The 25,397-nt window shown below is 44.5% G+C and overlaps 1 protein-coding gene across 5 annotated transcripts in view; it reads left to right on the forward strand.

Moving 5' to 3' along the window:
• The window catches only part of SGCD (sarcoglycan delta), a 1,036,820-nt gene that overhangs the window by 549,209 nt on the left and 462,214 nt on the right, over positions 1 to 25,397 (forward strand). For all 5 annotated transcript variants that reach the window (XM_068278312.1, XM_068278310.1, XM_068278311.1 and 2 more), the window contains one exon: positions 12,309 to 12,452. The gene's annotated coding sequence lies outside the window, so the exon portion shown is untranslated. The remainder of the gene's footprint in view (positions 1 to 12,308; positions 12,453 to 25,397) is intronic.

Consider the following 25,397-nt stretch of genomic DNA (forward strand, 5'->3'; position numbering starts at 1 on the left):
AAAAGATCTGTTCCTGCCAAAAATCCATTCCTGCAAATTGCAATGATAGTCTATGAGATCTGCAGATCATCATACACACATGATTTAACTGACATTCATCTGCAGATCTGCAGATCTGAAAATCCATCCTGGTGGATCTGATCTGCAGATGAATGTCAGTTAAATCATGTGTGTATGATGATCTGCAGATCTCATAGACTATCATTGCAATTTGCAGGAATGGATTTTTAGCAGGGACAGATCTTTTGCAGATACTGATCTTTTGTGTCTGTACAGCATCTGTGTGTGCGGCATCTTGCAAAGATTTCTGTCTGATGGGGAGTTCAGCTCCATAGAAAAGACTGTGTAGAGTATGGCTCTCATACTACATGAAGGGTGGTAAGATTGGTCTGTGATCTTTCATTTTCCAAAGACTATGGTCTGATGTCTGTATGTGGCCTAAGAGTTGTGAATTGAAATTATCTCTGTGTGGCTTGCATTGCACACACAGCAGAGTTCCACAATAAGACTGCTGAGCTGCAGTGCTGGTCTGAAAGAGTTCCTCTTTTACCAGCAGAAGGCGGGGTGCCTCTGTGCTGGGAAAGCTGCACACTAGCCGGGGAACACCCACTATCCTAGCAGCTGCAGGCTCTTGGGTCACATGCTGGCTTTTGCAAAGGGTGTTTCTCTTGAACAGCTGTATCAAGTATGAACATTTTGTAACGGCAAAGTCTGCTATTCACCTTTAATAACGATGGACGTTCTGGAAGGGTGACCTGAGCAAGCGCTTTTGCTGTGGGTGCATATATTCAGCACAGCTTGTATTTTCACTAACAAAACAACATCAAAACATTTGTAAAGCCTTTTCTCTCGTAGGACCCAAAGAGCATAAGCTGGTCTCAGATCAGTACATAGTGATGTGTTACCGGGCTCTTCAATTTTGCTTAAAGAGAACCCGAGGTGGGGTTCTGAAAATGCAATCCACATACAGAGGCTGGGTCTGCCTATGCTGCCCAGCCTCTGTTGCTATTTCAATCCCCCCTAAGCCCCCCCTGAGCTCTGCTATCCCCCATAAATCACAGCCGTGCTGCCGACATGCAGCGTGTTACAGCGGGCTGTGTTTATCACTGTACTGTCAGTCTGCCGCTCCCCCGCCTCCTGCATAGCTCCGGTCCCAGCCCGCGTCCCTTCCCTCCCCGCTGATTGGAGGGCAGGGACGCGGGCAGGACTGGAGCTATGCAGGAGGCGGGGGGAGCACGCAAAGTGACAGTACAGATGCAAACACAGCCCGCACAGCGCGGCTGTGATTTATGGGGGATTGCAGAGCGCAGGGGGAACTTAGTGGGGATTGAAATAGCAACAGAGGCTGGGCAGTATAGGCAGACCCAGCCTCTGTACATGGATTGCATTGTTAGAACCTCGCCTCGGGTTCTCTTTAAAACATCTTCAGGGATGAAGTTGTCTTAATTGGGTGTGGCAAGGTGTTCCAGAGGGTAGTGGCAGCATGACAGGAGGCTCTGGCTCTAAAGGTTTTGAGTTGGACTCTGGGGGTGTTAAATCCTGTTGATCTGAGGTTGTGGGAAGTGTGAATCAGTTTCAACAAATCTTTCAGGTATCCAGGGCCTAGGTCATGTACGGATTTCAATGTTAGCATGCCAATTTTGATAGAGGATTCTCCATTTTATTGGTAGCCAGTGTAGTGCGTGAAGGATTGGTGTTATGTGACAATGGTGGGGTTGGCTTGGAAACAGTCTTGCGGCATCATTCTGTACTAGCTGCAGGCGGTGTAGGTCTTTGTTTGGAAGGCCTGCATGGAGGGCATTGCAATAAGTCCAGCCGTTAAGCGATGAAGGCATGAACTAGGGTTTAACCAATTTTCAGATCAGTTGGTTGCCTACCAGTACTGGAGGGCTGCCTATTCTTCTTTTTTTTTCAGGAGGGGGGGGGAGCTTATGGGTGAATAGGTCTATGATGGGGAGGGGGGGGGGTGTTAAAATTATGCGCTGATTAGGGCCACAAAAACCTTATCCCTGATTACAACCCAGTAAAGACTTGCAATCTACAGCTACTATAGAACAGAGATGAAGATAATGATGTTGATCCAGGGATTTTATCTGATTGCCATCTGGAGTCGGGAAGGATTTTTTTTCCCTTTTGGGGCTAATTGGACCATGCCTTGTAAGGGTTTTTCGCCTTCCTCTGGATCAACAGGGATATGTGAGGGAGCAGGCTGGTGTTGTACTTTGTTCTCTGGTTGAACTCGATGGACGTGTCTTTTTTCAACTCAAATAACTATGTAACTCTGTAACTATGTAAGTCCACATTTCAGGCAAGGCCGTAAAGGCCATGGCCTAGGGCACCAGGATTCAAGGGGCGGGCAGCAGGCTGGCACACTCCAGTAGATACACTGCCAAATATGTGGACCACAGCGGCAAGTGCCAGGCTAAGCTATTATATGGCAAGGGAATTGGCTGGTGATAGTGGCCTTGGGCAGTAAAGAGTACAATACCGGCCCCGATTGCGTGCCTTCCACACTCCATAACAGAGGAGCCCTGGGAGGCCGCCGACATATCGGCGTGCCATAAATGACAAATCTGTACGGCGCTAACATATAGGCAGAGCGTTCCATCTGTTTGTTTTCTTTCCATATGTCATTCCCGCTCTCCCCGCTGCAAAGCCTGGCAGATTAACATGACACTATACAAATTAACGTTAATAACCATAATCATCATTACAAGAGAAGGAACAGCATGTTAATCTGCCGCGCCGTACCACTGGGTGAAATACTTTTCTCCTACTCTAGATTTTATTTTTTTTGGGATGCTCAGACGTTCGGCGGTGCCATAAAAATACAGTCTGCTGCGCTGAATATAAATGAAAACCCGAGCTAAATTATGACTAGTCTGAAAGCCTGGAGCGGAGGGTAAGCTATAATTTTATGGGTATTCACTGTTTTTAAAAATCCTACTTAAGGGTAGAGAGAGGGTCATGCAGAGATAAAGCATACGTTCCTCTGTGCGGCCCCCTCTTACATCCCACCAGTGTTATAAGTATGTCTGCTGTTATGTTGCTTAACAGGGACGGGAGGCAACGCGGCATTCTAGATAGTTTTATTGCAGTAACAGCACTCTCTGTAGTGTAAAAAGGGGCGCTATGGGTGGCCAACAGGTTTTATGAGTCAGGTGTGAGGGAAACTTTGTTTCAAATGCAGGTTCACCCCACTCCTTAAAGGGGCACTCCAGCGAAAAACTGAAACATTTTAAATATGCGCAAACATATACAAATAAGAAGTACACCTGGGAGTACTAATAAACTGTGAATGTTTTGACCAAATATTGTGGTCTTCATTGGTTCTTGGTCTGTGAAACGGGTGGTGAGTATAGCTCCCCCCAAGTGTTTTTTAACCTATAATTATTTTACTCTTTTTGGCGCCTCTGATTTGCATCCTAAATGCCAAGCAACTGTGTATGAAGCTGGCCAGCATCATTGTTTAAATCCTTTTTAGGGAATATCTTTATAAAGATTAAAAGCCTTGCTGACAATCCCCTATGAAGAGATGGGCTAGTCCAAAACCTGTCACTTCTGTCAGATTTCTACTGCCTACTGTAAGTGACAGCAACATAGGAGAAAAGTAATTTATGGTTCATTTTACTCTGGAAAAAAATGTACTTCTTATTTGTATATGTTTGCACATATTTAAAATTTTACAGTTTTTCGCTGTAGTGCCCTATTAAGTGAACCTGAACCAAGTAAAATTATTTAAAATAAGCACATGGTGTACCTGCGAATGAATATTACATACTTACCTCGCCGTCAGTTCCTCTTAGAAGCTTACCTTTTTCTTTTAACAATGATCGCATCCAGTTCTGGCTGGATTTTGTCAGAACTGAAATATATCAGTTGCTGTCAGTTATATATCAGTTGCTGTCAGTTATAACTGAAAGGACAACTGATGAGCAAGGTCATTTCCATGTTTCCCCATGGCTCAAGTGGGCGATATTATAGTTAAACAGTGTGCTGACCTGGAAGCTGTTAGGGGGTAATGGCCATTTTCAAAATGGAGGACGGAGAATTCCCTTGATCACAGTAGACAAACAGGAAGCAGGAGAGGAGAAAGAGATTGATGAGTAGACTATGCTGACGTGTGTATGTTTGTTTTGACTTTTAGTCTTCAGGTCAGGTTTGCTAAGTCCGGGAGTCACACTGTCCCACATGAAAAACTTATCCTGTAAAAAAGTTTCTTCTGGAGCATTGTTCTCCTTACATCACCCCTGCGCAGTTCCATCGGCCCTACGACCTCCCCCCTTACCGCATAGCAGCAGAACACGTCACTAGCCTACTGACTATACAGACTTGGCCTTGCAATGTTTCCCGAGGTATCAGGTCGCGACCCCTGCCATGTGTACGTGGCTAGACACCCCCTCCCTGCCTCACTCCTGCTCCCTCAGCTCTCCTTTTCTACAGGGACAAAAGATCAAATCCCGGAGGCCTTGTAAACATCTGTATGATAGTTGTGCATTCCCATCCTATGGGTTACCTTTCCGGGAGATTGATCAGATTGATTGATTGCCTTGAAATTTGCTTGCAGAACCTTTTCTGTGTATTAGGCCTCAAATACAGTACAGTATGGAGAGTGTCTGTGATAGACACCACTCCACTGCAAGTGATGCACGGAAGCTGAACCTCTCTTTTGAACTTGAATATGTTGTACTGCGTTCCATGCATTGATATCAGTGAGCCAATGTTTATCGCCCACACTCCTCTTCCAGTATAAAAATGCCTTAAAGAGGCCCTGCAGTGGCATAAAGTAAAATGCAGTACATTATTCAGGATATCCTCTTTTAATTTCTTTGATTTTAACACCAGAAACACTTCCTATATCTATATATTGCTGTATATTGGTGTGTAGCCCCATCCTCCTAGTGATGCTTAGCCTAGGCTGTTTAGCTATGTGGAATTCCCCTCCAGAGCATTCTGGGAGACCAGGTATAGTCTCTACTGGCTTCGGACTTCTCAGTGTTCAAACATTCCGCAGAGCTCGACTGACAGGACTAAAGATTTCGCCACCTGTGATAAATTTCATAATGTAAATCAAGGAGAGGAAAGATGCAATGGGCCAACCCTGACTAAATAATTATAAGTGAACTAGTGACCTAAGCCCGTTTGAAAACGGGCTCTAGGTCTGTCACCGCCGCGCACGCACCTGCCGGCTGGCCCGCCTCCTGGTCCGTCTGGCGTCCTGTCGCAACGGCTCTCAGTGCAAGACATGCACAGTAGCGCAAAAGCACTGACACAGGACACTTGGTAGATTAGGTAGAATATATTGTTAAAGAGACACTGAAGCAAAAAAAAAAAATATGATATAATGAATTGGTTGTGTAGTAGGGGTAATTACTAGAACATTAATAGCAAAGAAAATATCCTCATATTTTTATTTTCAGTTATACAGCTTTCTTTTATAACCTTGCATCATTCTCTAATACTTGCAGTTTACACATTTCTCAGCATTCTAAAAGTTTTTGCAGAACAGGCAGTGAATTTTTGACCTGTCCTGAACTGTTTTCTGCTAAAGAAAAACACAATACAGCTGAGATAACCTAATCAGAAGTCAGAGCTCTCCATGACTTTCAAAGTAGCAGAGCTCAATGGCTATTTGCATAGATAACAACAGGAGTTTCTTAACTCTTCCTGTATTGGAAACAAATATTAGACTTATGTCTCTGTTTCTAATGCTTTATGTCTTAGCTGTACTACACAACCAATTCATTATATCATCATTTTTTTTTTCGCTTCAGTGTCTCTTTAAGTAAGTAAGCAATTTTATTTATTATGTTATTTTTCACTACAGTTCCTCTTGTACTTGAACTCTACCGTACGAGTATATATTTGTCATCTTGTGTTCAAATTCTATTGCCTAGTCTGTCTACTGGTTTACTGTAAAAACAATAATAACAGAAAAGGTTTAAAGAGGAACTTTAGCATAAAGGGGGAAAAAATAAATCCATACACTGCAAAGTGAGAAGTTTAAAAATAGAAGATCAACAAATGATTGCTATGTAATTTGTTCATTGTTCTTTGATCCACAATAAGCCTGCGTCATCATGTTTACTGCTGGCAGACATGAAATGAAACAGACAGCACCCACTGCCGTTATCTATAACCACGCCCACTAATACACTGTATACATATGCACAGAGGGAGATGCTGCTTTTATGGCAGAAACAGCTGTTATTTCCCACAATGCAACAAGGCTCACAGACAGGAAACTGTCAGGACCATGGTCCTGAAATCACAAAAGGTTTCACCACAATATCAGCCATAGACACTAACACCCCCCCCCCCCCCCCCTTATCTTTTTGAGAAAAGGTAAAGATTTCTCATGGGAAAGGGGGTATCAGCTACTGATTGGGATGACGTTCAACCCTGGTTACAGTTCCTCTTTAAGGAGCAAGTGACACCCATGCTAACCTATAAATAAAAAACACATATATAAGTAGATAAATACGACTTCCACTTACACAACAGATGTATTGTGCTATCCACGTAATGATTCCTGTGAATTTTATAAAGGAAAAGCAGAAAATCTTATTCTAGGCAGGGGCCATCTTGCCAAGCTAATGCTGACATCATATCCTCCCTGACTCTTGTTCCCCCCCCCCCCCCTCCCTTCTCTTGCTCATTGTGCATTCAGTAGCTGCCCTCCTCCCAGAGTCCTCAGACACTCCCACTGAGGTGTATACTAGGAACTGCACTGTCTTATCCTCCAATCACTGAGCCACCTCAGCCTTCCTTGTAAACACAAGTGAGCAGAGGGTGTTTCTGATAAGCAGCTAGGCAGGGAAATAAATGGAAGAGGAGGAATATATTATAGATAAAAAGAACTCCCAGCATTCAACTCTTTGGCACTGTTTGGCACTAGGGCCAGTGCTCCTAAAGTATGTGATAACTACAAACCATAACAGCAGAAAACGTTTTGCAAGTTTTGAATGCAGGATTAGCATCTTTATCACTTAATACACTCAGACCAGTTGCTGTTGAAATTAGATTTTTATGGTGACAATCCAGCTTTAAGACCCCTTTAAAATTACTAACTTGAAAGTGGACCTGAACTCAGAATGTCCTCTCTGTTCTAAAAGATACGCAACCGCATAATAGCCATCAAACCAAAAACAAAACAAAAACATTTCTTTGTTACAGCTGATACAGATCTTAAAATAAACCTACACTGTTTCTACTTCCTTTATTCATGGAAGCAGACATATTGTTAACAGCCTGTGCTTTCTAATGGGCTTATCTGTCGTCTCTGCTATGGCAGTTATGTGGCACGGGGAGAGATCAAATTACAACTTGTGATTAGACACAAATGAGGGGGAATTAGACAGGCTAAACTCGCTAAATACATACTATGTGCATTTTTCTGTTTTCCTTCTGTCCAGTCCAGAGTTCTGATCCACTTGAAAGACTTGAAATGTCAAACAATTAAATAAAATAATAATTATAATCAGGTACATAAAATTGCAATGTTATTAATTATGTTATTTTTCCTACAGTTCATCTCTAACCTTTTGACAGAGGTATTTGGCTTCAGATCAGTCTATTTATTTATTATTATTTTTTTTTTCGTATAAAACGCCTAAATAGGTTAAAGGATACCCGAGGTGACATGATGCGATAGACATGGGTATGTACAGTGCCTAGCACACAAATAACTATGCTGTGTGCCTTTTTTTCTTTCTCTGCCTGAAAGAGTTAAATGTCAGGTATGTAAGTGGCTGACTCAGTCCTGACTCAGACAGGAAGTGGCTACAGGGTGACCCTCACTGATAAGAAATTCCAACTATAAAACATTTTCCTAGAAAATGGCTTCTAAAAGCAGGAAAGAGATAAAAAGGGACAATCGTTCATAGATTTTAGCTCTGGCATACTTCAATGAATGTGTCATTGAGCAAAAACAATAAAACAGTTAAAACTTAAAAAAGTAGATTTAAACATAAAATAAAACCGTGGAATATCTTAAAAAGTCATTTTTAGGAGAAGGAAGATAGATACAATTGTTTATATCATTCGTTTATTTTCACCTCAGGTGTCCTTTAATACCTGGAATCTGATACAACTCCTCCAGCGCTTCACATATAAACCTGCTAGGAAACCCACCAGAAATCTCAGTCTGTGCGCTCTAACCTTACTGTTAATGATGTAATAATCTGCTTGTTTCATCCTGCAATATCTCCCACTATATATAAAACGACTATTATCTCCTGAAATGACGCAGGCCTCCAGTTTGATGTAGGGAACCTGCCGTTTAATTGCGTGATTTAATTTACTGTGGAATGAAAACAAAAAAAAAGAAGAAAAGAATTAAAATGCCGGTTTGAAACATTGTTTTTAATTACGTAAATTTATAGGCGAAGAAGCGAAGTCACAAGAAACAATAACATCCATTTGTGATTTGCCTGTTTGGTTGGCGCTCACGTTACCGGGATAATTGACTGACAGCGTTCCTTAAATATGTTTGTGAATTTCCTCCTGCTGGCGCGATTGGATCATGTTCCCCCCTGCGCCCTCGCTCAGCTGTCATTCCAGGGCTTGTCTGTCACTCAGCAGAGCTACGGGAGGAAAATAACATTGGGAGCGGGCGCAAGGTGTGCAGGGGAAAGATTTAAATTCACACATGACGCCGGAAAAGGCCTATTAATAGACACAAAGAGGCAACGGGACCATATATTTAATATGTTTAAGCGGGATTGTCCGACATAAAATTAAATTCCAATTACCCACTGCTCTGTGTTTATTATGTAGTCTACATGCTGACCCTGCATTGAAAGCATTCCAATATAATCCTTAATATGTATGCTGTAATAAATCTTATCTCAGTCAGCCTAGCTCCTTTCTGGTACATTGCTGGGGAGAGGGAAGCTTGTTATCTCCCCTCCTACATTCCTTCTCTTCACTGATTGGCTGAGGGAAGTTCAGTATGACATGAGGCTGAGAAGGGAAATACACCTCACCTCTCTGCAATAACCTTGAAGCATCTTCCAGTCACACCTTTAGTCACACCCTCAATACACCTCCAGTCATACCCCCACCACACATTCAGTTACACCCCCACCACAGCTCTAATCACAACCTCACCACACCTCCAGTCACACCCCCATTACACCTCTAGTCACACTCCCATTATACCTCCAGTCACACCCCCACCACACCTCCAGTCACAGCCTACCACACCTCCAGCCACACCCCACCACACATCCAGTCAGACCCTGACCACACCAGTCACACCCCGACCACACCACCAGTCACTACCCCACCACAATTTCAGTCACACTCCTACATCTCCATTCACAGCCGACCATACCTTCAATCACACCACACCTCCAGTCAGACCCTGACCACGCCAGTCACACCCCGACCACACTAGAAGTCACATCCCCACTACACTAGAAGTCACACCCCCATTATACCTCCTGTCACACCCCCACCACACCTCCAGTCACAGCCTACCACACTTCCAGTCACACCCCACCACACATCCAGTCAGACCCTGACCACGCCAGTCACACCCCCACCACATCACCAGTCACACCCCCACCACACTAGAAGTCACACCCCCATTATGCCTTCTGTCACACCCCCACCACACCTCCAGTCACACTCCCACCACACCTCCAGTCAAACCCCTATCACTTCCAGCCACACTCTCACTACGCCTCCATTCACACTATGAACACATCCACGCAGGTAGATCATGGAGAATTCACCAGGAAAGGACATATATTCAGTTTCTAATCACTCTGGTCCTTTCTTCCATCGCTATTTGCTAACTTTCCTTTCTATTATCATCTGTAGGCAATCAATGCAATCATTTATATTCTATATACAATTCAACACAATTTTAGCAGGTAAACACTGTTATTTATAGGAACGTGTACACCAGGCCCACAGCAGGGACAGCTGCAGAGGGAAGTGGATGGGGGGAGGGGCTTGGTGAGCTTTGGTTAGGAATCTATTGGGGGCTCTCTGCTTCCTGCCTGTCAGATATCTTCAGTACAGAGAAAAAGATTGTCACTTGAGAGAAGCCAGACATCTGAACGCTACACGCAGCTGGGGACTCGGATAAAGGCCGGTGTGGTGAAATTTTTTGCAACTTTATCAGATTTTGCAACCGGTTGCACTAATTTATAGGTATAGCTATCAGAAAGTGCAACCTAACCATTGACTTTAACCTATCTGTATCAGAAAATGCAACCCAACCAAACCCTATTCTCACACAGAACCCTCCCCTCTTGCTCAACTAATAATCCCCCTTGGAGGGAACAATCCCCCCTCTTGCTCAACTAACAACCCCACCACCCCGAGGGAACAATCCCCCCTCTTGCTCAACTAATAACTCTCCCCCTGGAGGGAACAATCCCCCTTCTAGCTCAATGGGAAATGTGGTTGCAAAAATTACAGGTGTGTTAACAGAGAGGAGCCACGCCTACACAGTCATACACTGTCCTCTATGGGAAGTTGCAAAATATGATGGGTAGCAAACATTTTCACTACACCGGCCCTCGTTAGACTGTAGGCCCCGACATCAGACCGTGCCTCCTGTACCGGCGGTGACACAGAAGATCTGCAGTCCTGTGTGTGACAGTTCCGCGGCATAGGCTGCCTTTCATTCTGAAAATCCTCTTCAAGTTATTCAATGAGCTGCTACAATACATCCACCACAGATGATATTGTTGGAGTCGATGGTACAAAGCGTTGGCAGAGAGAGCTGGGCTATTGCCAATTATCAGTAAAACAATGATGCCTCGTTCATAGCCAGCACGTCGCACCCAGCCACAGGCAGAGTCATAAATTACACAGAGATGGAAGGACTGCTGGAGGAAACTAATTAGCCTATGTCTGAGCGGACCTTAAACCACCATATGATCTGTACTGTAATGTGTTGTTCTTCTCAAGCTGTTTATAGCCGGTCACCCAACGGCTCGCGCTGCAACCTGAGCCCGCGGTATGGAGGGCTTTGTCCAAAATATTTTTATAGGTCAATGCTTAAAGGGTCACTACTGTGAATAAAGTACAGTTAAAATCTGTTAAAAACTACAGGTTTTGGACTAGTCCATCACCTCATGGGGGATTCTCATAGTTTTTCATTTTCTGAATGGCAGTTGCTAACTCTAAAGCTGGCCACTAACGGTCCAATTTCTAGCGAAAAATCGTTTGAGCGATCAGAAATTCTGATCGGACGAAAAATCGTTCACTACACCATCAACTAACCAATCATTGCTTCCTATCTATCACGACCACCAAGAACATCCAAATTTTCGTTCGATGAAAATTCATTCGGGCGACATTTTTTCACTCATTCAGAATCGATTGTGTCCACCAATGGAGATTATTTACAACCAATCCAATCAGAATTTCTGATCGCTCGAACGATTTTTCGCTAGAAATTGGACCGTTAGTGGCCAGCTTTACTGAAAAAATAGTGTGCAAGTGAGTAGGTTGGCAGGCATCTTACTATTTTCAGTTAAACTACCGTTCAGGGAATACTTTTGAAAACAAAGGAAATCCTTGAGAAACCCCCATATTGAGATGGACTAGTCCAAAACCTGTCGGTTCTGTTGTATTTTAACTGCTTACTTTTTTCTTCATCCCAATCAGTAGCCGATACCCCTTTCCCATGAGAAGTCTTTTATCTTTTTTTTTTAAATAGATCATCAGAGGTCTGTATGGCTGATATTGTGGTGAAGCCCCTCCCACAATGTGATGTCAGGACTTAGGTCCTGGCATCACACTGTATGAACCTTGTTGCATTGTGGTAAATAACAACTGTTTCCAACTGCCTAGCAACCAGTATCGCCATCTGTGCATATGTATATCTATAAAAAAACAACCTTTTAGCCTATCACATTGTTAGGGGGTGTGGTTATAGATGATGGCAGTTGGTACTGTCTGGTTTTTTTTCTTGTCTGTCAGCAGTAAAGATAATGACCTGCAGGCTGATTGTGGATCAAACAATATGAATAAATAACATGGCGAATATCAATCATTTCCTGGTGTCTCTATTTTTTAACTTCTCACTTTGCAATTTATTGATATTTTTTCCCGTTTTCACTAAAGTTCCTCTTTAAAGGATATCTAGGATTCCGAAGGCGACTCAAGAAAAAAAAAAATACATTCCAATCACTGTATCTTCAATTTCGACCAAGAAATGTATATTTCGGCAAAGAAATTTGAGTCCCAGCAGTGAGAGCAAAAATGGCCTCAGGGTAGACACCAAGTTCCCGATTCCAAAGTATTATCTTGTTCATCCCAATGCTTTTCTTCTTGTTTTGCAGGTGGGGCAGATTTCCGACATCTCCCTCCTCCTCAACTCGGGACGCCCATACGTCTTCTATAGAAGTTCCACTAGCATCGTACACCTCCCTGTATCTCGATGCTTTGATCCGGAGACTGCTCACAGCTGATTAGGACTGGTCAAGGTAAGGAGAACTTGTGTTCATCTGCTGATGTACATGGCATCTGGATGAACAGTCTTGGGTTCACCAGAAAAAGTTACCAAAACTTACCATAAGTTCCAGCCTCTGAGCCTTCTCAGTTTAGCTGCAGTCTGCCTGGATGTCCTCTGGCTCCACCTGCTGAGGCTTTTGCCTGCCCTCGCTACTGCCAAGGTCCTGACTTATGTGGGGTTCTATGGCAGGGAGGCTAAATATTGACACAGGAGAGCAGAACCCAAAATTAGGCTGTAGAAGGAGTTGGAGGGCACTGCGGATGGACCCAGAGGACACACACCCAGACAAACGGTGGTTATTTGGGTGGAGATAGCTGATGGTAGAATATTGGTAACATTACTGTTATTCTACTATGGGGCAGAGGTAATTTCAATAGTAAATTACTTAAATTTTTGCCAACACTTTAGTATCGCTAAACCTACCCCTATTCTCACACGAGCCCTCCCTCTACTTATGCATAATCCTAAACACCCCTCCTTCCGTCGCAGCCACAAAATCCACCGATTATGAACAATAAACCTAATCTTATCCTTACATGAGCCCTCCCTCCGCCACTGCCTATCCGTAACCAACACACACCCCACTACGGCAAAATATGCTGATATCCTGCTCGCTTTCACCTCTGCTGCCCTGTTGTCCGGTGCCCAAATTACTTTATAACAAAATACAGACAATAGCCACAATTCACTGCCCTTCCAGTGCCGAATAGCTGCTGCTGTCCCCGATGTCCGACGCACAAATGGCTATGTCCCCGACAGCTATTACCAGGCATCTACAGGAGGCACAACTTCCTGCTTACCTCCAGCGTCCAAATTACTTGGTGGGTGCCGGCATAGCAGCTATGCCGGCACCCACCAAGTCATTTGGACGCTGAAAGTAAGCAGGAAATTAACATTGCGTTCTTTGTGGCCTCAATTTTACCGCCTAAATGACCTGCTTCGACCCAGGAGACTCAATGGCTGGTAGCTATTCTAGTCTTCCCCCAGCTTACTTAACATCTCTCTCAGTGCCGTAAATGGCCGAGGACTGTGGTCTATAATCAAGTCAACTCTTACCTTCTGTTCATTTTATATGTGTATAAGTATGGTACGTTTTCATGAAAATTTCAGCGAAGCAAGAAAAAGCTATTTTCACTCTTCATTACTCATTAAGGACATGGACACATGAAGATGAGTAGCTCCTCTCTACTCAGTTCACCTCCTTTGGCCGGAAACCATGGGACTTGCCCTTTAAACATCCACTCGCCTTTAACAGACAAACAGAAGGAAACAAATATTCAGCAATTTTATGCTCCACCAAGTTTATCCTTCTGTGGTTTACAATATGTCAAACCTCTGTTCACCTCAACTCAAAAATAGACTTTGACTTTTTACAGCCTTGTTTCTAGGCCTAGGTGCCAATAAACATCAGCGCAAAGCTACTACGCATGATTTACTGCGTTCATCAGAGAGTGATATGCTTTAAAAAACACACCGTTCACAAACCTGACTTCCTTTCAGCTCAGGAAATGTTTTTCCAAAGTGACGCTTTGGCACTGCCTAGCTGTAAAGAACTGCCATATTTGCTAAGATGTTGTGATGGAAGATCGTTTGTTAAAGCAGATTTGAGGCAACTCTTTATGAATTGACCTGTGGGAGAGATGGTGACACCGATGCTAGAAGACTACCTCCGGTTCTGCCATCCTATCTTCTTTCTTCAGGTGGTCCCAGACACTCCTCTTCTTTCTTCACCTGTTCCTAACTACTATTCTTCCTTCACTTGGTCCTAACTGTTCTTCTTTCTTCACCTTTTTCCAGATGCTCTTTTTCTTTCTTTACCTGGTCCCAGATGCTCTTCTTCTTTCTTCACCTGGTCCTCTCTACTCTTCTTTCTTCACCTGGTCCTAAGTGTTCTTCTTTCTTTACCAGACCCTGACTGCCCTTCTTTCTTCACCTGGTCCTGGCTACTCTTCTTTCTTCACTTGGTCCTGGCTGCTCTTCTTTCTTCACCTTTTTCCAGACAATCTTTTTCTTTTTTCACCAGTTTCCAAATACTCATCTTCCTTCTTCACCTGGTCCTCTCTACTCCTCTCTCTTCACCTGGTCCTAATTGTTCTTATTTCTTCACTTGGTCCTCAATGCTCTTCTTTCTTCACCTGTTTCCAGACACTCTTTTTCTTTCTTCACCTGGTCCCAGATGCTCTTCTTCTTTCTTCACCTGGTCCCAGATGCTTATCTTATTTCTTCACCTGGTCCTAACTGTTCTTATTTCTTCACTTAGTCCTGGCTACTCTTCTTTCTCCACCTGGTCCCAAATGCTCATCTTTTTGTTTACCTGGTCCTTTCTACTCTTCTTTCTTCACCAGTTACCAGATGTTCCTCTTCTTTCTTCTCCTGGTCCTGACTGCTCTGCAATGCAGAACACACTTGCTTGATCTGTTCGCCTTTTCTCCCCTTAGAACCGCGCTAAACACTCAGTCTGTACAGTTCTGTTTCCAATGATTGTTAAGGACAATTAAGGCATTTTAAGCTAACACTTTAATCACCCCAAACTTTTTAGGCCCATTGTGTCTGAATGCGATCAAAATTAGCCATTGAGACTTATTGGACTGTTTCCACCTTACATGAGAAATCATGCACCCTTCTGTCTGGGAAAAAAAAACAACAGAATTTTTTTTTCCTGACAACACGTGTGTTTGTCCATAACGATAGTGCCACCCCCTCCCCCTTCACGACACACGCGCCTCTCAGAGATGTGTGCACAGTGTCCGGATCACTGCATTTGTGGAAACAAGCCTTTATTTTACAATCAGACAAATATCTAATGTCTGTACTTGTATCACCCGTCCGTTTTTGCTGAACCTTCTCAGAACGATAGCGATCGGCCTCGTTTGTATTTTATTTTTTTACTCCAGTGGAACGCTATTATGGTACATTTCCTTGCAGCGGCATATTGTACAAGAAATCTTTTGAAGCGCATCAGTATGTTCGCAGAAGAGCAACAAATTTCTCAGATTGTTTTAAACTTCAGGAAAGTTGTGTGAGAGGGTGGTCCGTGGCCCAGAGCGAGACTGACAGGGACACTTTGTGCTGGGAATAAATAATGTGCAGCCTTGTGCCGTTCCCTCCTCCTGTCTGCTGGTGCTGCTGAACAATTTAATAAGGGATCTTTTAAGCTTGGATTTCTTAGTTATTTTAGGCGCTTGCTTGCCAATTTAAGTGCACTGGTATGGTTACACTCTTTGCCTCTCCATTCGGCCATGAACCCTGCCTCTGTGTGTTCTCTTCTCTGATCAGCTCCTCCAGTCTGTCTCGTGTCTCCAGGACAATTATTATAAATGTGTCTTATGCTAAATTCACCCAAGCAAGCCTCGGCAATAGATCGGCCCGCCACACCGCAAGGTTCACTCTATTTCTGAAGTTACAGGAAAACAATACGTAGGGTTAGACACGACTTTACAGGCACATAGCTTTTATATAGAGTTTATTTGCTTAATGGACCACTATCTCAAAAAATTGTAAAATTTCAAAAACATTTCTGCCAGAGTAAAATGTGCTATAAATTACTTTTCTCCTATATTGCTGTCACTTATGCTGGGAATATACCATGAGATTTAGGCCCGGTTCACATTAGCGGTCGCCGTCCGGAATCGCCGTGCCGGAGCCGGACCGCATGCGGAACGGACGGAACGGACGCACGGCATAGCAATGAAAGTCTATGCGTCCGTTCACATGCGTCCGTTTCGTCCGGACCGGAGCCGGACCGGATCCGGCATAAGATCCAACATGCGCTATTTTTTGGTCCGGCTCCTCCGGCAGACGTTTCCGGAGAGGAGCCGGACTGTTGCATCCGGCCAATACAAACCAATGAGAGCCGGAGAGCGCACAACACACTGGCTATAAAAACCGGACGTTCTACCCCACTTCCTATGCATTTTGGATGGGGACCACATGGGCCCAGCGTTCACAGAGTGGAGCAGCAGCAATTTCATGCTGGAGCTCTTTGGCAGCAACATGTCTGATGATATGTCTGATAACGAGGAGGTGAGGCCTTCTCCCCACATAGTAGTAGGTGAACAACAGGAAGGAGAGAATTCCCAGGTACGAGTAAAAAATGACTGGACCCATGGTCCCAACTGCAGTCTCTGTATCCACGGATGGTCTCCACACGTCCACCTGTCTCCAACTATGACCCCAGAGCTTCTGCTGACCTCCCAGACCCCAGGTACTTACAGGTTGTTATCTCTTTAAGAAACCGGATCCGGACCGCAACCGTGTTCATACCGCATGGAAAACGGATGCAAAAGGAACGGATCCAGACCGGATCCGGATAGGAACCGTACGGATTAGGTCCGGATCCGGTGCGGTCCGGACATCCGTTCCGGTTTTTACAAAACCGCAAGTGTGAACGGGGCCTTACTGTCCGATCTTATTTTCAATCGGTTTTCTGATCGATTTTCGTATCAATTTCTATTCACTTCTATGAGAAATCGATCAGAAAAGCAATTGAAAATAAGATCGGACATGTCGGAAATTATCTATCGAACCATCTATCTGCTGAATAAACTAATGTTGTATTCCCAGCATTACAGTGGGTAGTAGAAATCTGACAGAACTAACAGGTTTTGGACTAGATACAGTGATCTGCAAACGCAGCTCTCCAGGTGTTAAGGAACTACAAGTCCCACAATGCATTTGCCTTTATGACTCATGACCGTGGCTGTAAGACTCCTGCAATTCATTGTGGGACTTGTAGTTCCTTAGCAGCTGGAGAGCCAAGTTTGCAGATCAGTGGACTGGAAAACAGAACACACGCCTGGATTAAATATTTCAACACAGATTGGCCTTGAAAGAGTAAAAATAAAGATAAAACATCACTTTTAAGGAAAGATTGAAGATAAAAACGTAGTAGCGCTGCTAACACACAAGTTTTGGACTAGCCCATCTCCTTATGGGAGATTCTCAGGGTTTTCTTTATTTTCAAAAGCACTTAGTAAATGGCAGTTGCTCAGTCCAACTGCCAGAATAGTGTGCAAGGCCGAATTTGTACTTTTTACTGCCCAAGGCCCACTATTACCAGCTATCCCCTGACACCAGCATCCTAAACTCCCTCCCCCCCATCATGGCTCTGAGAACAGTTAGCGAAGTGATAAAGGAATTAAATTATAAGCTCCTCTGTGGACAAATAGTGTCATAATGGCAGGGATTAGATTGTAAGCTCCATGGCGAGTGGCGCATTCGGTGAGTGACAGGAAGCTCAGAGATCACTGTAAGTGACCGTTCGCTGCTGCTTCATTCCTCAAGTGCCATACCTGGCTTTTGGTAGCCGCCCACCGGCAGGCTAACTGGTACTGCCACGCTGCTGCCCACAGCCCGCCCCTTGCTTTCCTGGTGCCCTAGGCCGTGGCCTTTGAGGCCTTACCTGAAATCCGGCCATGTGTGTGTGTATGTGCATCTTTTCATCCTAAGAATCCCCCATGAAGAGATGGACTAGTCAAAACCTGTCAGTTCCATCAGATTTCTGCTAACTACTGTAAATGACAGCAACATGGGAGAAAAGTAAATTATGGCTTATTTTACTCTGGAAGAAACCTACTTCTTATTTGTATGTGTTTACATACATTTTAAAGTTTTATTCATGTATTTTTTTTATAGCGGTCCTTGGCTCGTTTCCACTATAGCGTTGCGGAATCGCCGGCGAATCACCGCAGGCAAATCGCATGCGGGTGCGATTCCGCATGCGTTTTTTTCTGCGATTTCGCATGTGACTTCGCATAGGTAAGGCTGTATGCGAATTTAAGCATGTCACTGCTTGTGTAAATTAACATTAATACCTATGCGAAATCGCATGCAAATTCGCGGCAAAAAACGCATGGGGAAAACGCATGCGATTTCCCTATTAAATACATTGCGTGCGATTCGCCTGCATTCCACACGCAGGCGAATTCTGAGGGCCCTACCATGCAGATTTTTTCTGCACAGAAAAACGTGCGGGGAAACGCACAAGTGGAAACAGTCCCATCCACTTGTACTGACTGTGCGAATCCGCATGCGGGCAACGCATGCGGGCAACGCATGCGGATTCGCGATAGTGGAAACGGGCCCTTAATAGTTCCAGCTTGTGTGCAAATTTAAGGCAAATTGCTTGCAGCTTGGTGTCGAGCAAATCAGTATCGGTACCGATTTTATTTAAAGCAATCCCGGAGTCAAAAATAAAACAAAAAGTTATATACTTACCTCCAGGGGCAGTTCTTCCATGAAGCAACATAAAGCAGGTGCTTCAGGGCGGCAGCAAATAGAGGGCGGCAAGATGAAGCTCCCCTCGCAATCCTGTCCTCCTCCTCGCAATCCCCGTCTCCTGTATTCTTAAATGTACTAGATGCCTGTAAGCTTAAAGGAACACTATCAATACCCAAGTGTTATAAAATGACAGTGTACAAATAATGTCTAAGTAGCTGTGTAAACATTTTTATATTTTTCATGTTAAATATCAGAGGCAAAAGCTGTAATTAACTGTGTGTTGGGTTTAGCTCTATTGGGACAATTCATTTGCAAAGGGGTGTCTGTTTCAATGCACAGCCAGTGTTGTTTTTTGCATATCAGACTACAGAGTATTTTTCCCTGAAAGCCAAAAAAATTATATGAAAAGCTGAGTCACTGACAATTACACGTTTAAAACAAGTTACATTTCCTCTGCTCTCTGCAGACAGCTCAGAAACATGCAGCTTCTTCTGAGAGCTCTCTGACACACAGTAACACAGAGTTAACTACACTGTGAGGGAAACTCCCCTCCCCTCATTAACTCCCGTCAGAAATGAGCAGACAGTGTGGTCAGTTCAGAGTGAAAGGAATTTGTTTCAGTAAACAAAAGAGATAAGCTAATGAAATGTATACATCATTATTTACCAGCACTTCAGCAACTCTCTCAAACTCAGGTTAAAAAACACGTTAATCGATCGTATCCCTTTAAACACAAAGGTATATCACCAAACTATACTAAGATACACTCTTGGTTATCCCCAAATTCCTGCCAGTGCAGCACTAGGCAGCTCAGGCAAGGCCCTGGACCTGATGCATGTGCTGTGGACTGTAGCGATGAGACCCGGGTACATTGTTTGAGCAGCTGCGATTGTAGCGGCTACAAGCGCAAAACTTTCTTACATTTTAATATTAAAATTTGCTTTCATTTGATTCATATTTATCTGCCTTTTTCTCTCTGCCTGCTTTGAACTTTCAATATTTTCTAAACTACTCTGATAAGTAATGAGCTTAACTCAATAACTCAACACACAGCTATTAATATCTAAACCACTGGCAACAAAAATGAGCGCACCCCTAAGTGGAGAATGTCAAAATCCAGCCCAAAGTATGAATACTTTGTGTGTCACCATTTTATTCCAGCACTGCTGTAACTCCCTTTGGGATGGAGGTCACTAGAGTGTCACAGGTGGCCACTGGAATCCTTTTCCACTCCTCCATGATGAACCTGGTGGATGTTAGAGACCTTGCGCTCCTCCACCTTCCGTTTGAGGATGCCCCACAGATGCCCAATAGAGTTTAGGTCTGGAGACATTCTTGGCCAGTCCAGCACCTTCGCCCTCAGTTTCTTTAGCAAGGCAGTGGTCATCTTGGAGATAGGTTTGGGGTTGTTATCATGTTGGAATCCTGCCCTGTGGACCAGTTCCTGAACGGAGTGGATCATAAATACTGTATTTCTTGGACAATAAGACTCACTTTTTCTCCCCCAAAAGTGGAGGAGAAAAGTCACTGCATCTTATAGTCTAAATGCAGGGAGTTCCTGACTGGTGAACGCCTGCCAATACCAACCTCCAACCCGCCGCAATGTCGGGGACTCCCTGTGCTGTGCCCATGCAGAGGAGGACACAGGGGGACACAAAGGAGCATAGAGGAGGACACAAGGAAGACACAATGGAGCATAGAGGAGGACACAAGGGGAAAGGGGACACAGAGGAGCATAGAGGAGGACACAAGGGGAAAGGGGACACAGAGGAGCATAGAGGAGGACACAAGGGGAAGGGGGACACAAAGGAGCATAGAGAAGGACACAAGGGGAAGGGGGACACAAAGGAGCATAGAGGAGGACACAAGGGGAAGGGGGGCACAAAGGAGCACAGAGGAGGACACAAGAAAGACACAAAGGAGCATAGAGGAGGACACAAGGAAGACACAAAGGAGCATAGAGGAGAACACAAGGAAGACACAAAGGAGCATAGTGGAGGACACAAGGAAAACGCAAAGGAGCATAGAGGAGGACACAAGGGGAAGGGGGACACAAAGGAGCATAGAGGAGGACACAAGGGGAAGGGGGACACAAAGGAGCATAGAGGAGGACACAAGGAACACACAAAGGAGCATAGAGGAGGACACAAGGGGAAGGGGGACACAAAGGAGCATAGAGGAGGACACAAGGGGAAGGGGGACACAAAGGACCATAGAGGAGGACACAAAGAAGACACAAAGGAGCATAGAGGAGGACACAAGGGGAAGGGGGACACAAAGGAGCGTAGAGGAGGACACAAGGGGGGCAGTGTATATTTTTCCCCTGGTTTTTGTCCTTTAAACCTAGGTGCATCTTATAGTCTGAAAAATATGGTAACTAAGTTATTGGATAGAGCTGTTATAAATCAATGGTAAGAAGGACTGGAGACAGCTCAATATAATCCCACATTCAGATTTGCAGAGTTGTGCTGAAGATGGTCAATGGTGATGTTTTGTGACAGAATTTCACTCTCTGTTGAACCAAAGGTAGAGAGAAAAACTAAGATAACCGTAAACTTTTAAGTAAACAAAGATGGCGAATGCCGCGTCCCTGCTCCGACCTTCATCCCAACACGCTATTTAATTTAGTGCAATTAATAACACACCATCCACTGTGAATGGCATATCCTAATCTATCTCCACCAATTATTAAAGTGTTAGAGGATTGTTAAGAATTAGACATGCAATTATATATATTCCATTAATTTATTATATTTTGCATTTCAATTTACCCCCTGCGAAGCGAATCACGCTGTTAGGAACGGCTATCTTTTCCACGGCGTGTCTTGGTGAAACATACAGTAAATAGACTGAAGAATTGATGAGAGGACATGGAAGAGTTCCGGGGAACACAGAGGACAGGCTGTGTTTAAAGGGCACTGTAGGGGGGTCGGGGGAAAATGAGTTGAACTTACCCGGGGCTTCTAATGGTCCCCCCCCACAGACATCCTGTGCCCGCGCAGCCACTCCCCAATGCTCCGGCCCCGCCTCCGGTTCACTTCTGGAATTTCAGAGTTTAAAGTCTGAAAACCACTGCACCTGCCTTGCCTTGTCCTCGTTCCCGCAGATGTCACCAGGAGCATACTACGCAGGCGCAGACCATACTGGGCCTGCACAGTACGCTCCTGGTGACATCAGCGGCAGCGAGGACACGGCAATGCGGGCGCAGTGGTTTTCTGAATTTAAAGTCTGAAATTCCAAAAGTGAACTGGAGGCGGGGCCGGAGCATCGGTGAGTAGCTGCGCAGGCACAGGATGTCTGCGGGGGACCATTAGAAGCCCCGGGTAAGTTCAACTCATTTTCCCCCGACCCCCCTACAGTATTCCTTAACCTCCCTGGCGGTATTATTCCCACGGCCACAGGTTTTTTTCACCTTTTTTTTTTTTTTTTTTTAGCATGTAGCTAGTCTAGCGCTAGCTACATGCTTCCCCCCTCCCTGCGGCGTCCCCCCCGTACTCACCGATCGCCGCCGGCGCGTATGCCCATCTGGAAATCCCGTTCTGAATGGGATTTCCATGAGGGCTTCCCCCGTCGCCATAGCGACGAGAGCGATGACGTCGTGATGTCAGAGGGAGTCCCGATCCACCCCTCAGCACTGCCTGGCACTGATTGGCCAGGCAGCGCACGGGTCTTGGGGGGGCACCCTCTGACGTGGTGAATCGGCGCGGAGCGGCAGCGATCGTAAGTAACACGCAGCAAAGTGCTAGCTGCGTGTATAAAAAAAAAATTATGCAAATCGGCCCAGCGGAGCCTGAGAAATCCTCCTGCGCGGCTTACCCCGTGTCCAACACGGGGTTACCGCTAAGGAGGTTAAGGGAGGCTTCACTTCTGTTGAATTTTGCAAAACATCACTTCTCTCCATGCTTGTGTCTGTGTCGGCGATTGTTTCTCGGAGAGTGTTACAGTTATTCCCTGACGTCCATAGATTGGTCATTGGCAATCGGCAAGACGTGATTTATACTTTTTCTTCTCTTGGGCTGGTTTTCTTGTTGATCCCCTTTCATACTCAAAACCCCCTCACATGTGCAGCCCCCTCTTCCATATGCAACGTCCATGTACAGCAGAACCCTTCCCAGCCTATTTGCAGCCCCATGTGTTACTTCTGTGCAATAAATTCTTAGCATAATGTACCATCCAAAGAAAGCCTAATTGGTGATGAAAAAAAAACAAGATTTATTGTTGTGATAAGTAGCGATTAAGTTATTGGTGCATGAAAGGAGTGCAGCAAGGTTAAAAACTGCTTCGGTCCATAAGGGGAAAAAACTCCTCGGTGAAGTGGTTAATATTGGTGTGGTAAGCTGCCTTTTATTTGGTTTGGTCGTGGTGGAATACAGACTCGAGAAAGAATTAGCACTGAAGTATTACGCAGATGTCCCTAATTCTAACTGCTTTCCTCCTCTCCCCGCCTCACAATTACGTGTTTGTGTCGCAAAAAACGAGCCTACGAGGCAAACGCAGTCTGGAATTAAAGCAGCTGTGATATTTTCTTACTCCTAAGCAGGAAATGAATGTTCTTTGATGCACATTTCAGTGTCACCGCAGTGTCACATATTACCGTTCTATTTTTTGAGCCTTCTCACAGAGATATTTATATATATCGCCGAATCTTATCTCGCAATATTGTTGTCAGAAAAGAAGCCTGCAGAATAGAATGTTCTTGTTGTCCGGATCAATTTTATATACCTGATTTTTTTTTTTTTTGACAGAGAAATCTTTCAAGTTAAGGATTTTAAAGGGGTCTTGTACCTTTTTTTTTTTTTTGGTGTACGTGAATTTTGGGCGCCATGTAAAATCGGGCACAGGAACAGCGCTGATAGTAAAATGAGCTCGATTCAGTAAGCGGTGCTAACCCAGTTAGCACGCCTAAACACTTTGGGCGTGCTAACTAGGTTTCCAAATCAGCCCGCACGCAAAGTCCCGCACGCAAAGTCCGGTGCGCGCAAAACGTTGCATCACAATGGCCCTATAACGTCGCATTGGATGCGACTTTAACGCTGTATGCATGCGACTTTAACGTCGCATGGGTGCGACGTTAAGGTTGCATCCAATGCGACGTTATAGGGCCATTAGGTGCAACATTTTCGTCTCACCGCTATGTGACATTTCGTGCGCACCGGACTTTGCACGCGGGACTTTGCGCACGATGCGTTTTGCACGCGTTTTAATGCGCGAACAGCTGGTTTAGGCGTGAAGAGGCGTGCTAAGTAGGCATGCTAACACTTAGCACCGTTTACTGAATCGAGCCCAATATCTGTAAATTTACCAAAACTCTAAAGTGTAAATTTTTGACTGGCGCTTATGACATAATTGCGTTAATCATGGGGGGGGGAGAAAATAAAAGAGAAGGGAGGAAGGAATTCACAGCGCAGCATTGATAAGTGGTGTACTGCATCAATCTTTCAGGTATCGCCCTAAGCGGCTGGATTAGCTTTTCCTTTCATACGCCTATAAGACCTTGTGAGGGCATTTTCTCTCCTTTTCTCTTTTTTTCTTTTCTCTCTTTTTTTTTCTCTCTTTTTTTCTTTTTGTTTTCTTTCTTTTTCCTCTTTTGGTGTTTTTGTTTCTTGTGATTTTGTTTTTTGTTGTTGTTGTTGTGTTATGTCAATATAATTGAATTTGGACTATGATGTGAAGATGTGCCCAGGGACACAGGAGCACGGCTGTGAAGTCATGTTGATGGAAGTCCGGGCAAGATAATAAGCTGAGTCTGAAAAATAAAGTGTACATTTTTGTTAGGGCCGGTTCACACCGTAACCGTGTTGTACGTTTTTTGACGTGGACAAAACGTATCAATGGATCCCAATGTTAAATTTAATGGTCGTGTTCACTGTGGTTAAAAAACGCATCAGTGGGATCCGTGCATGAAAACCGAACGGAGAGTCCGGACTTTGCACTTTTTCCCGGAGCCCGTCCAACACAAGGCAACACAAAAACAGATCTTCCTTCACACACAGAACTTTGCACACAAAATGGATGACAAAGCGGATTGCCTACTGCCTGCTCCCCCCTCAGCGTCATTTTTGCAGACCTCTTATCCAATAGAAACGCACATGAAGGAAGGGCACGTTTTTGACATATGTTTAAATGGACTGGAAACTTATGCTGCAAAAGCACAACATTTTGAAAAACGGATCCGTTTTTAGAAAAACTGATCCATTTAAAATGCATTCCGATCTGCCAGCGGACAAGTGTGGACTGAGCCTTAGTGAAATATCTGTAATTGTTACTGATATTTTAGTATAGCTAGACCTAACACTACTCTCACACAGAACCCTCCACTACCAATGCTTAACCCTAAGATTCCACCCCTCCCCTCAGTGGTGCCTAAAGTTAACCTTAAGACCCACCCTTCACAAATTTCCTTCCTGACGCTTAACCCTAACTGATCCCCCCCCCCTACACAAACCCCCTTCCTGATGCCTAGACCCCCCTCTACAAAAACCCCCTTCCCAACCCCTAATCCTAACTGCTCCCCCCCCCCCACACACACACACACAAACACCTTTCCTGACGCCTGACCCTAACTGTCTCCCCTGCATGAAAAACTGAGAAAAAAATAAAACACTAAATGACGCCTGGCATGCGCATTTTCCCTTTGTTACTGGTTTCACAAAATTCAACAAGGAGGAAAGCTGACACATTCAAAATCAATCTTTAT

The sequence above is a fragment of the Hyperolius riggenbachi genome, chromosome 3 (genome assembly GCF_040937935.1).
Source record: "Hyperolius riggenbachi isolate aHypRig1 chromosome 3, aHypRig1.pri, whole genome shotgun sequence".
Lineage (NCBI taxonomy): Eukaryota > Metazoa > Chordata > Amphibia > Anura > Hyperoliidae > Hyperolius > Hyperolius riggenbachi.